This window comes from Austrofundulus limnaeus, unplaced genomic scaffold (assembly GCF_001266775.1).
Source record: "Austrofundulus limnaeus strain Quisiro unplaced genomic scaffold, Austrofundulus_limnaeus-1.0 Scaffold103, whole genome shotgun sequence".
Lineage (NCBI taxonomy): Eukaryota > Metazoa > Chordata > Actinopteri > Cyprinodontiformes > Rivulidae > Austrofundulus > Austrofundulus limnaeus.
The window spans coordinates 896,889-909,285 of NW_013952505.1; positions in this window are offsets into that span (position 1 = coordinate 896,889).

The window sequence follows — 12,397 nt, forward strand, 5'->3', positions numbered from 1 at the left end:
ACAAACTGATCAAAAATACAACTTTATTAGCAATTTAGACATAAAAAGTGTTCATAAGTTGTCAAAAGTTGTCTAGTGTGACAGGGCCTTGAGTCAGATTTGATGTCAAGCTGGCCTTGCTGGCTGACTGCTGGCAAGTGGTTCATCCTCCAAATGTGGGCCAGATTTGGGACTGTTTTTTAAGATGGCATGCCACAACTGGCCCAACTGCAGGCATCAAATTAAAAATGAGTGAATTTTTGCAAAAAAAACCAATAAAGTTTATCTGTTTGAACGTTAAATATCGTGTTTTTGTAGTCTATTCAATTGAATATAGTGTACGTTGAAAGGGGTTTGCAAAAAATGTGTTTTTACAGTGTCCCAACTCCATTGGAATTGGGGTTTTATTGACAATTAAGAAATACCATTCAGTTTTGAGCTGATCAAACATTTTATTGATCATCCAGTCCATTGTTTAATGTAAAAACAATGAGTAATACATATTACATTTGTTATTATTATTATGATCTTATCCTAAAGTCAAAAATCGACAAATTTTACTTTCCTGCTGCCTTTGAGTTTCTCCATGAATAAGAGTGATTTTTCTGTCTTTGCTCCTGGGAAGGTTGTTGACTGATATAATTAAGTTGGGGGGGGGGGGGGGRAACAACATTTGACTCTCTTTTTTTCCTGTTGCACTGTATCAGCAGCAAACCATGAACCAAAAACTGAAGTATACACCAGTCTTGACTTATGTGTATTGTTATACCACTTATGCACATAGATAGTTTTCTGTATTTTCAACAATAACAATTGATTTTGGTGTTTACATGTGTTTCCCTAATGTTTAGCGCATCCATTAATTATCCATTATTTTACTTCTCCAACATTAAACGGGCCTCTGTCACAGTTAAACTTTCTTCATATTTGTCTTTCTTTTTAAAGTGGTTCATCAAGGAGTCTAGGCTATCTGCTATTTATAGATCACTCGTGTGAGTCTGGGAGTAACATGGGGAGTGTTAGATGTGTGACTGGTGATACTGTCTGCTGGAACTCACTGATTTAAAAAGTAAAAAGTGATTTACTCKTCTTGATTTTCCTTGCCGCTGGAGAATAGTGCTGAGACTAAATTGAGGCCTCATCTTGCATAGAATACAGATTGTGAATATAGTCTTTGAGTTTTTGTTTTCTTTTTTACTTTGATATGAGATTGTTTAAGTGTTTGAAATGACAATGCACAAAGATGTCTCGGAGTAACTCACACTGTGGGGAAAACGTGCAAGCATTTGGTCTACGTGAGCGATRAAGTAACCAGCATTTGTTTGAGGACATGTTTAATGGAAGAAAACACAAAGGCCTCAGCTGTATCACTAACACCAAACACAGGTCTGTACAGCAGCAACATAGAGACCAAAGATACACGCTGGTGTGCAGACATTGCAGAAAAAGGAGCTAAAAAGATCYGTTTAAAACAAAACAAAAATCTCCCCAGCTACTTGAGCATCATGACAAACACTGCTCCCCTCAGCCTTGTCTAACCCGCTGATCTCTGAGGATTGACATTGCTACATTAAATCATTTGAACAAGAAAAACACATTTTTCATGATAATGCTTTTAACAAATAAAACTRGAAAATATATCAGAACAAATTTTGTATGATGCCAATGTATTCCCTTCCAGCACACATCAGCTTTATTCTATAAAGCCTGATAGCTATTTGCTTTTAACTGTATAAGTGTAAAAGTTTGGAAATWTAAGTAGGTTTAGACATCTCTTTGTTGAATTGTAGTCATGCAGTAGCACAAAAAATTAGGAGATTTGTGTCTAGTAGGTTATATATTTTGTTGTAACAATGCTTCTTGGCAATAAATCTTAAAGCGGRTACTTGAGAAGCACCTGGGGGTACCTGAAGCTCAAAACAWRAGTCAATAACAACAAAATAAGCTGTTTACCAGAGAAGATTTGGCAATTATTTTAATATGCACAACCCACATACTCAGCTCTACTGCTCATCTCACAAATGCATGTTCCTTCCAAATGTGGCACCATTTAAAAGGGAAACTACCAAGCCTTCCAAGTGTACATGATTTATTGCCAAGAAGCAATTTCACAACTAGGAAATAATCTACCAAACACTTTCCTTACTTTTTGTGCTAAGTTTATGTGCAGTCTACCTGAAACTACATTTTCTACCTATATGTGTTCAAAAAAAACAATATAATCTAATATCATTGGTCAATAAACTCTGWTCAAACCTAACTTTAATTGTCTCTATAAAATTTCTCATTTTTACAGTTTGGATGTGATTTCAAAGCTACATAATTCTGCTATTTTACAAGTCAWGCAACAATTGTAATCCTCTGAGCTGTTAAAATATATGATTTTAATCAAACTGGATGCCCTGGATTGCATTTTACCTCCCTCTGATTTGTGAAGCGATGCTGTTTCATCTCAGAGTTGTTTTCTTTCTTCAATAAGAGTGACAAATGTCACTCCCAAAGCCCCTGATATAATACCTTCTTAGCTGAAGCACAGGAATGCCACACGGCTTGTGAAGTTTGGCAGCTGGACACACTCTGTACTGTGTGCTCAGCCCGACTCTTATACATCTGCTGTTGTTTTATTTCGCTTTTGAAAGGTTATAAAGAAGATACGGATCAGCAGACTGCTGAGACACCACGACGTGTGTCATTTTAAAATACAAAGAACTCCAAAAAGAAAAACTCATCAAGATCAGTTTGAGAAAAGATTTTCTCTGCTTACTGGATGCATATGGTGTCAGAGCTGGTGCCTGTGAATAAACAGGATATTGTTGCCTGCATACCTTCATTTCACTGCAGTGCTAATTTAATCTCTGTTACTATGGAGGTAGAACTTGGAGTCACACACACACGCACACACGGTCATCGTTATGGTATGGCTTTAGGCCTAAATAATAAGCTACTATCATCTGTGTCCTTGTTTTTCAATTAAATTTAATCAATGTCCTGTGACAATGTTACATTTGGTTTGGGACAGTGGTTGCAAATTGAAATCAGAAAAAAAGAATTGGTGTGAAATACACTATGGCTTCTTTGATCTCACAGAATGATACCTTTTTTTTTTTTCAGGTCAGACTTTTTGATTTGAGAAAGGATAATGAGCTCCACAGATAGAAATAGTCTGCTGGTTCTTTCAAAATAAAAAAAGAAATGTTTTTAAAGGGATATTATGAACACTTAGAAGTGGGGTTCTGTAGAAAAGCTATAAAGAACTAATATCTTACCTGTTAAATATGTCTCAAAATAAGCTGTTTTAAAGCCAGCATTGACAGTAAATTACATCTCCCATAATGCATGTTGATTATTCATGGGAACTCCCTGTCAGAAAGTGAGTTTCAAAACTTACAACAACTCAACAGTCTGAAAACTTTTACTTTTAATTGTATTTCTATATTATTCATTTCACATTTAGTCATTTGTGCATGTTGTACTTTCAGTGTTTATAAGAGGACGTCAAAATCAAACACTTTGAGGGGCCACCATAACTCTCACGTGGCCCTCTGTGAAAATGAGTTTGATACCATGGTTTATGAGAACAGTATTATTCATCACTTTCACATTACACCATTTACCTGATGGCTATTGTGTGTAATTCCTAAATGCTACAGCTAGCTTATGTTGTTGCTATTTACACTCATAAATAACTACAAGCCTCCACGTAAATAACTGCAATGAGAAACTGACAACAGTAYCAAGTTATAGAAAATAGGGTTTGCAGAAACCGCTTTGAATCTTTTGAGACTGGAGTTCTTTCAAGTTGCCAGAAATTCACTTTGTTTGTTTTGTTCAGACTAGCTGATAGCTCATCAATATAATCAGAAATAACCTTTATTTCTCCAAACTAAGGTCCTTCAAAGAGCTATCTACAAGAGGTAAAATATTGTTTGAAATTCTAAAAAGAGGTCTTCAACCCTGTTTCTCCTGACCCACTGTTCTTCATGKTTTAGACGTTTCCCTGCTTCAACACACCTGACTGAAATGAATGAGTGATTGACAGATTTTTTTTGCTAAACCTGGTGACACTCTGAGTGGGTAATTGTATTGTTTGAATCAGGTGTGCCAAAGCAAGGGAACTGCTAAAACGTGCAGGACAGTGGGTCATAAGGAGCAGGGTTGAAAACCTCTGCTCTAATAGAACGGGTGAAACTCACCTTTAAAATCTTTAATGCTGACTGGTTTTAATGAGCAACAGTTGAAGAAAAAGCAACAAAAACGGATGCAGCAGATTTAAGTGGAATGAAGAATTCGGAAGCATGAACATGGTTCACTAAARGAGGAAGAGGAACTGATTGTTCTGTGACAGAGAGGCTTGAGAGAAAAGGGAGAGCAGAGAAAACAAGTCTGAAAAATAATATTTTAATTTTTTAAATCATTTTTAATGATCAAAATTCCAGTCACAAAGGGCTTCTGCTGGGTCTCGTACTCGGAGCAGACAAGGCTCCAGCTGCCAAGCAYGTTGCATCATGAAAATACACTATATCCTCAGTGGGAAGTGTCAAACAGCAGGAAGCATCTGAACGGTATCAAATCACGCACCCCACTGCTCTGTACACTGTGCATTACTGGTATTCTTTTTTTTCTGTATAACAAACTGTACACAATACATATGTTGAGTGTGTCTCAAAGCTCCTGCACATGAAAGCACCGTACAGGTGATCATGAATGATAATTCTGCAGACGGACACATAAATTAGCTGCCGCTGCGAACCTCGTGCGCAGCAGTGTGCACAGCTCAGCTCAGAGCAGGAATGCAAATGGCGTTTTCTGCATTAATCCGAGACACGGCGATTGAATTGCAAATGCACTAAGTAACTGTTTTTAAATTCATTTAAAAGGCTTTGAATAGTAATCGCTCTCCCTCCTCCTCCTACACKGCGCTGGTTAACAAAAAAAGGAAGTTGATTTTGAATTCTTTCAGTGCATAAACCTCTGACCAGAGGAAATTGCAGCTGCAAGGCRCAGGACTTTAATACACAAGTTCTGTTCAAAGCCCAGCTTGCAACTCTGCTGTGAAAAAAATGTGTTACTGTGTGCTGGTACATGACGTCTTCACTGGTAATGTTTTTGCCTGTGTATGCTTGTCATAATGGCAAAAAAATTAACAAATATCTATGAGTATACAGATTTTAATGACATTTTAAGAAAGTATGGATCTACAGCTGATTAACCTTGTATTTCAACCCTGTAAAATGAGCCTTGCAACACAACAATGGTGATCATCCAGTCAGCTTTACAGATGTTGACAGGAAACATGGTGTGGTAGTAGCTGAGAGTCATCCTCATCTTGTAGTCGGAAAACTACGCAAAACTACTAYGTGTTAGCAAAATATCTCATGAACCACTGGATGGATTTTTATACATAGTGATATTTGGAAGATTTTTTTTTTTTTACCAATTCCTCATCATTATTTGATCATAGTATAAAATATTGCTTTGGTGATATTCAGTGGAAACTTGTTACACATCAAAGACGATGAACAGTTCAAGTTTTTACCATGTTTTTTGATATTTTTGGCTCAGTGGACAACGGCTGGCTGTAATTTAATTTAGTTGTCAAAAAAAGCATGTTTCGTTTAATGCAACACRCCTTCTGTCTTTTCATTGCTGGAAAACAGATCATTGAAATGTTTTTTGGGATAAAATCGGGTTCATATTTATGTAACACATTCTCATTGTGAGCTAGCGGTTAGCCTGAATGGATCAAAACGGATTGTTGAAGTCTTAAAACAACTCCAATTTAATTATTATTTAGTTGTTGTTGTTGTTGTTGTTGTTGTTGTTGTTGTTGTTGTTGTTGTTGATGATGATGATGATGATGATGATTGTTGTTGATGATGATGATGATGATGATGATTGTTGTTGTTGTTGTTGTTGTTGTTATAGGATTTATTACCTCTTAAGTACAGCCAATTTTGCATTACACTGTTATTTTGTCAGGAATTTTATATAGTGTGCCAAGTTGAGAAATGCTAAGCTGTGCAAGTCCTCTTTATGAAATTACATTTTTTCGACTCATTTAGCCCCTATGTTAACCRTCACTCCATCCTTCTACTACAACTTAATTGCTGTTCTTAGTTGTGTAGCTGTGCTGCTGCTATTTGTGCTTGCAAAAATTACTATACAATTCTCTGTAAATAAATGTAAATGGTCTGAACTGAGTGTTATATCAAGTCCAGGGACTCCAAAATGCTTCACACTACAGTCACACACACATTCGCACACTGATTGGGGTAAGCTACACTGTAGCCACAGCTGCCCTGAGGCAAACTGACAGAGGCGAGGCTGCCACAAACCGGCACCACTGAGCCCTCTGACCGCCACCGGCAGGCAAGGAGGGTGAAGTGTCTTGTCCAAGGACGCAATGGTTGAGATGGACAGAGAGAGGGGATCGAACCAGCAACCCACAAGTTGCAGGATCCTACCTCCTATCACCACTGTCGCCCCATTGTCAGATGAGAAAATGTCAGGCTTGGTTTTTAAAATTGTGTCCCCTTAAAACAATGAAATGTTTGAGAATGAAGTTGTTGTAGGACAGCAGTTATCCATGTTTGTCTTTGTTAAACCATCTATTAGCTCATAAGTAGTCAAACTATTTATCCAACCTTCGAACAGCCATCTAACAAAAGTTACAATATTAGGTATAATATAAGTATAATATCAGAATATTTTTCCTGCATTCCACTTGATTTTTTTATACCTTTAATACTGATTGAGCACATTTTGTTGAACGTCWACAACTTCTTTAAAATCTTGCGGTTCTGCTGGTGGTCTTTGGACTCACCATCTGACACATTGACACAAGTCAGCTCCTGTCTATATGTTTTACACTCAGCTGCTATTTAAGGCAACATGCAAGGCAACATCTCTCTCTCTACAAATGATAGAACAGACATGAAGGGAATAAGTGCTTGGCTTAGATCTTATACATTATATGGCAGCTGGTGTATGAGTCGATACCAGCAGGAGGTGATTCTACATATGTTGCAGCTTAGAAGCTTGAACATTGTAGAAACCGTGTGCCATGTAAGGATCTTTGATCTTTGAAGGTCTTACTTGGTTTTTTTGAACATCATCTCTACGATAGCTTCTTCTCAGAAGGATATTTTAAGTTGTGATTGATATTTGCTACTAATCTCTAACTTTTTTTTCTGTGTTAGACATGAAATACTTGCTTTTTATTACTGTTTAAAGCTGTGATCATCAACTGGTGGCCTCAGGGCCAAAGCAGGCCCCAAAGCTCATACCATCTGGCCCACAAAGTCCTGAACTATTAATAAATTACAGGCAGTCTAATCCAGGGTTCAGTGGTACCACAGCTCGTTAAGGGTTAATGAAGGTTGGTTCTTAGCCAATCAGAAAGCTCATTTATAGCTCAGGCCTGATTAYGATGTTGAAATGTTGAAGAGAAAAGTAGCTGAGTGTTACCACCAGTAAGTCAGGATTTCTAAGTTTGAGTTACAGGTAATGCCAGGTTCTTTCAAGAGCCAGTTTTATGTGTTTCTCAGGCATATAGTTCAATTCTATACCAAAATAAACTGTCACCTTCAGTTTTTATGAAAATGCTGTCAATATGTTTAAACATAGGTTGAGGAAATTTAAATTGCACCATGAACTCACAAACTGAGAGCAAACAACCCCCCCCACCTTGAGCCACAGTTGCCTAATATTAATTATTTATTTATGTAATTTTAAACTGTCCATCCATCCGTTTTCTTCAGCTTATTCAGGGTCGGGTCGCGGGGACAGCAGCTAAACAGATTTTAAACTGGATTGTGGTTTTCCCCCTATATTGTTTTCATGCAGTGACAAGTAAATTTACAGCAAAACTGAACATTAAAAATATCCAAGTAAAAAATATATAATTGGAAAAAATAAAGAAATAGTAAATAAATAAATAATAAAAAACAGATCAGCCGTAATCAACAAAAACACTTTTTTTTTTCCATTGGATGACTATAATGTTATGATCTACTCATGAGTCAAGATAGGTTTAATTGTCATTTATACTTTGTATACAAGTAGATACTGAAATAAAACGAGTGTTCTTCGAAAAGCAGGATGCACAAAAATTGATAAAAAGTTCAAACATCAAAATACCCCATGTACATTTTATGATGCACACAGTGCAACATAGTGTGCAAATGCACAATATATGTACAGTCCTGAGTGTGTGTGTGAGTGTGTGTGTGTGTGTGTGTTTGTGTGTGAATCTGTCATTTTAGACATGTGTTACAGCTCTGATGGGTTGTGGGTAGAAACTGTTGCTGGCTCTAGTGATGTGGGAACCTTCCATYTGACAGCAGGAGAGGATCTAAACATTTACTCAGAACCTATTACCTTTAGCTGCGGCCCAAAGAGTTGTGCCAAGGTGTGTGAGTGTGGTGCTGGTGCAAGAGAATTATTTGGGAACATTGAAGAAAATTGAAAAAAAATCTATTTGAGAAATGCTAACAGCAACGTGAAACTGAAGGTTTTCCTAATTTGCCACAACCCAGCTGTGCTTCAGTAGGTTACGAGTGTGAAGAGGCCCTGCTTAAAGGCTGGCCTCCATAAAGTGTACTTAGAAGGATTATTTCCCTTTGAGTAAATGTGAGTAGCTGCTGCTTTAAAGAATACTTTAATTGTCAAGTCTTTGCTTGATATTAATAGAAAGTCTTCATTAAATTTTAGAAATCTTCATGCAGGAAGAGGTAGACTTAAGCTTGGTACCAGGTACCATGGGGAAATCAGCATTCCCTTCAGGAAATGAAACTTTATTATATCTGATCGTCTCCCAAACGACCATCCATCCATGCGATGGTGCGAGAAAAAGCAAGAGAAGTGATGGAGTGAATGAGGCAAGACGTAGCAGCAGCCAGTGCAGCTACTTTTCTTTAACAGTCACTTAAAAACCTCTCACGTCTTCTCAGATGATTTGATTCCATACCTGGAAACTTTTATGACCTTTTCCTCTAACTAGGCAATAAAACAATAATGGTCTCTGTCTTTAGTTTTTATTATTTTTTTAGGTTTTTTTTTTTCTGCCGGCTACATGAACTTACCCTCCTGCTCATTTGTTTTCCTTTACTTTTCCTGATTGATGGCAGTTTTACATTGCATCTGTCGCACACTTAAATTGGATAATATCACAAATAACTAGAGACATTGGCGTGTACAACAAATTGCATCTAATGAGGTTTTCATCACAAAGGCATGAAAGTAATCCAGTCAAGATTTCCTGAAAGGGTGGTCTGAGGCAATGCATCAAAGTTGTAAAAAAAATAAAGATAGAAAGACGACAGGAAGAAAGGAGCTCATTAGAAGTAACAGAGGGTTTGAACATGACAAGACAAAAGCCCCCTTTTTGACCTGCAGCGCTCACCTGAATTCTAAATAATTGCAAGTTTATGGTTACTTTTAGCAACGAGTGCTTTAATGGAACTCTTCTCCATTTAGATGTTTAAAACATTAGGATAGCGCATCATTCATAAATAAAATAATACAATTTTTTTAGCATAGATTAATAGGACGAAGAAGTCATGAGCCCAGAATATTTACAACTGGTTGGAGTTCCAACATTAGTACATTTTTGCAGTATTGATGGTGTACTATGGCTGGTCAGTTTATTTAAGGTGGACCAACATTTCGTACAAGTCATTCATGCTACAAAAAAGGATCTGGAAACGACTGATGTGCAAGTTGATGTTGAGCTTGGTTTGGACTTTACTCGAAGATGAGAACAGAAGTCAAACTGCCACTGAGAAGAAGACCCAAAAGATGGTGGGTGAGACCACGACTCAATTTTGACACCAATTTGTCTATTAGGGTTGTGGAAGAATTGACAATAATAAATACTGGTGGACACTAAGGGTATAAAATACATCAATTAACATCAATACATTGGCCCAAAATGAAAAACAATCTATCCATACTGTCATCTTATGCCTGCTGTGGACCAATATCACATGTCCAGGCAGAGTGGATGTTTATTTTCAGTTGATTATAGATGTGGCCCTGTGATAGATGTACGACCTGTCCAGGGTGTACCCCCACCCCCACTTGCACAGTGACAAGTGCACCTGGACACCAGTGCCTGTTATTTTTTCCTATTTTGACCTGTGTAAAAATAATTTCAAAATACACCAACATAGATGGCAAATGACAAACCAGTGTGACCGTAGCCTAACTTCTGGTCCAATTCCTAATCCTGTCCTCTTTGGCATTGAACATTAAAGCACCACATATTTCTTTGAGACATGCTTTATATTTGTTAGTGGAAAATATTCTTTAAAAAAAACAGATGTGTTTATAAGAGTAGCTGTGAACTGAGTAGAATTTATGAACCTCCATGTAATATGAATTTTCTCTTAATAGCTTTAGTTGATCCTATTTTGGATGAAATTCTAGTTTTACATAAATTTGTGTGACCGTTTTGTTCATTCACTATCATGGGTTTGTCTTTCTTGGTAGTCTTTTTTCTTTCCTTTTTTTCTTTTTTGGCTTGTGCTTTTGTTTATAAAGTATCGGGGGATGTAATATTGAATAAAACAAAGACTCATGTGTCCCGTTTGCATTTATTGGACTTTAAAAAGTTTTGATCTCGAGTGACTACATCAAATATAAATTCTTGTCAGTTTTATCCAAACTTCCAGGCTCAGAAAAACAGAAGTTCCAATTCAGYATGTTCTCTTCTGGTTAATAAGCAAGAAAAGTTTTTTTATTTTATTTTATTTTTTATCAAAACTAAAGAAAAAAAGAAAAAAAATCCAGCTGTGCAAAATGCAGAGTACCAGCAACATGTCTTGTAGATGTCCCTTTGCACGCACTGGGGAATACAGGCTGGTAGCAAACTTCGCCTTGAGCTATAACCTTTGTTCTCTCATATCAAACCCATGTGGTTATGCTGTACGGGATCAAAATGTGGGAGTAACATTGATATTCAGACAAAATAGCAGCAGTGGCCTTTGAAATCATCTTTTTCTATGCAAGACCGTCCATTTTTGTTCCACATGCACTATATTAGGACATACAATATCACAGAGGGAAACAGTAGGGAATTCAATCAATGTTCCCTTTGAAATCCACCCTAGTAAAAAAAAAAAGAAAAAAGTCTTCTTTGCCTCAATTCACCAGACATGATGGTGATCTGGTGTATGTGTGTTGTTAAGTGTGGTATGTGTATGTAGAATGAGATGTGTGTTGCAGTAAATTGTAACAGATATCTCCCAGGGGGACATGAGGATGAACCAAGGGGAGAGTAATGTAGGATTTGAAGGGGGTGCTGGAGCTGAGAGGCTGACAGAAACATTATTCAAATCGTGCTCTTCTGTCTTCTTTTTTTTTCCTTTTTTAAAATTTTATTATTTTTATTATTAATATTGTCTTACCTTTTTTTTTTTTTCAAATATGCTGCATTAACATGTAGGCCTCATCTATACATCAGATGTCTTTAAAATGCTTTAATGGTTGTTTTCACCACCTGTCTCCTCTTACACAGGGTTTGGTGAGGAAAAATGGAGAGTGTTCAAAAGTTAAAATTCTCAGATACGCATACTCTGTGCCACAGAAAACAGAATCACAATGGTACAAATTTCACCATATTTTTGAATGGTTCCTTACAGCAAACGATAAGGWTGGAGTTGCAGACAGAAAAGAGTCATTTGTAGTTTGTTTATTTTTTTTACTCCTTGTAATATCTTTAATATTTCCTCCTTACCCACAGAGACAATAATTCCACCTTTGCATTTCCACAGAAAACAGGCAGAGAGGTGGAGTACAGCAGCTCAGGGGAAAAGAGGTTTGGGGGGGTTCTGCTTGACAAAACACATGGTACCGCCCACATGGTGGAATTACATCATCACATGTGCATTACGTGGTGAAGTGACTCATTCAGAATCAAACAGCACTACTGAACATGAAACAAACAGCTCATCTGGATCCCTTCAAACAATCATCTCTAGATTCTGTTACAAACAAACRTATCAAAACTTGTCTTTTATCATTAATGTGTTGCTATCGTTAATAACTGAAAAGACAGTTAGTGTAAAATAAAATTTTGGAAAATATTCAGTCAAACTAAATATGCTCTTTATATTCTGATGTGTCATTAATGGGGACCATCAACATCTGTTGATAACTAGACACGGGGACGTAACGCAGAAGTTGAACCATAAATAAGACAAAAGTCTGGCTGCGCAAGAGTGTAATATTATGTCTACCATTAGCCTGGTAAAAACCAGACCCTGTCCTTCACTTTTCTTCGGACAGAGGGTCTGGACTCGCTGCTATTGAAAAGCAATTCTTGCTGGAGGCGTGGCCTCTGCTGAAGTGTGTATGTGTTTCACTGTGAAGAAGGCTAAGCTAAGAAGCTAACCGGAAATCGCAAGCGCTGTAAACA